Source organism: Bidens hawaiensis, unplaced genomic scaffold (genome assembly GCF_021521415.1).
Source record: "Bidens hawaiensis isolate Kalapana, Puna unplaced genomic scaffold, B.hawaiensis_p1.1 tig00054876_1, whole genome shotgun sequence".
Lineage (NCBI taxonomy): Eukaryota > Viridiplantae > Streptophyta > Magnoliopsida > Asterales > Asteraceae > Bidens > Bidens hawaiensis.
The window spans coordinates 63,905-65,924 of record NW_027499885.1 but is presented as its reverse complement, the minus strand read 5'-3'; the positions used below and the strand labels follow the sequence as shown (position 1 = coordinate 65,924).

The window sequence follows — 2,020 nt, the reverse complement described above, 5'->3', positions numbered from 1 at the left end:
AACAGGGGTTACTGTTATTACTATTTGCACTTTTTGGTTTTGTTGGATTTTTTGTATTTGATGTTAGAAGTGATTACAAATGTTGATTAACCAACTTTTTTATTAACAATTTAGTTGCAAAGGCTGGGAGATAATGTTAGTTGGTTCTTCTGTCAATTTGAGACCCCTTTTGAATTTCCCGATTGTGTATAAAACTTTTGAGTTTTCATATGTTAATGGGCTTTACACAATTAGTATGTAGATGAGTGTGAAATCATTGTATTTTTCAATCTGTGTAATCTTTAAATACCTACAACTTTCTCATGAATAAAACATTAAATTGCCTCTATATCTTTATAAACTTTAGATGATAGTTTTCTTAACTTAGTTTTTGATTTTCATAGTTGCAGCTGAAAGCGAAGAGTCGCTGTTCCCATAAACTATCTTTCTAAGCTTGAAAATCAATTGGTTCTCTACTCATAGCCGGTTCATTGCTCGATCGGTGTCAATTGAGTTATTGATGATGGCGAGAGGTCCATCGCTAGGCTACACTGTAGCCACATATTATATCTCGGTAACGACACTTTTCTTTTCTTTATTTTAGTAATTTATTTTGTGAATCGATCGTTCGGTTAAACTGTTATGATTTGTTATTGATTGATTCAAATTTGATTTCAGGTTTTAAATCAAACAGTTGTAGTCCTTGACACATTCTAATTAACCAGGTGAGTTCTCCTAATGGTTGATTTCTATATATTTATTATTTATGATTCCATTTTTTAGTAAGTTGACATAAAACCAAACCATATAGAAGTGATTTCATTTAGTACAGTTTGGTTACAACATAAGATGTCTCTATTTATAATGAGTGGATTATAAAACTGAAAGGGCAAATATGTTTAATAGGTTCGGTTATGGTTCATTTGGTAACTGATTTTTATTGTTCGCTAATGGTTATATATGTGTAACCAAATTAACGAAACCATTCTTCAAAAGGTTCTTGCAGCTCTCAAGTAAAAAAGCATTATGATTTGAGCAACTTGAGCTCGGTTCAATTGGACGCAAATGTTGATCGGCTGCCACTGGACTATCAAGAGCCTAGGGAGAGAGAATTAAAGTTTAAAGCAATTGGTTGGAAGGACGACTGCAATGGGAGAGTGGTTCCGATAAGAAAATGTAAAGCTTTATTTGCGCCCCTGAAAAGGGTTATTTGTTATTTGAGTTAAGACTTGCAATATTATCGTGATTGAATTGGCATCTTTTATTTATATTATATTGATTTTGATGATGAACCAAAAAGATTGTCTTGCAAATTGTAAATGAGTAGATTGTAGTTATTGAACAGGTGGTTTGATAATTAAGCTCAATTTTGCAAATTGATATCATGCATTTTGTTTATGTTGTCGAATTCATGAATATAATGTTATCATTTGGTTAATTGTTTGAAGTTTTGTAGTTGTAGTCTTAGACATTTGTTATAATACTATTCATTTGAACCTTATTGGCAAATTAATATTAAGGTAGATGTGCTCTAATGCATTTTGATCCAAAAGCTAATGCATGATGCATAGTCAGTAAGAGCTCTCTGATTAAACACATACATTTTATTCAGCGCATAATAGTTCATAGGGGTAGAATAGTCTTTCTGCACGAGCATTCAGAGGTCCAACCAAACAGCACTTACCCGCTCAGCTCTTACTGGTTCAGACCCTCTTAATCATTCAGACCTCTTATTGGTTCAGCACTTAATGGTTCAGCATTTGCCAAACAGCCCTTAGTGAAAATACATGTAAAAAAGATATTTTATTATTATTATTAGAATATTGAGATAATTAAATATGAAATATTATCTTGATTATAAAATTGTCCTTAAAATTGGATCACAGTTGTCATTTTAATCCAAATAGGTAAAAGGACATATTACCCTTGACTTAACATTAAAAAGTTAAGGGGTTAGTGAAATGGATGAAAGTGACGGGATTCAAAAACCTCAAGGGTCCTTCTACAAAAAAAATGTACTAAAGTTACGTAACTAGCCGAA

At 32.0% G+C, this 2,020-nt stretch overlaps 1 long non-coding RNA gene across 1 annotated transcript; it reads left to right on the top strand.

The window, feature by feature from the left end:
• Positions 1-390: 390 nt before the first annotated feature.
• LOC143600768 (uncharacterized) lies at positions 391-1,732 on the top strand. The gene is made up of 3 exons (XR_013147534.1): positions 391-553; positions 658-704; positions 976-1,732. It is a non-coding gene; the product is annotated as an uncharacterized LOC143600768 (long non-coding RNA).
• The last annotated feature ends 288 nt before the right edge of the window (positions 1,733-2,020 follow it).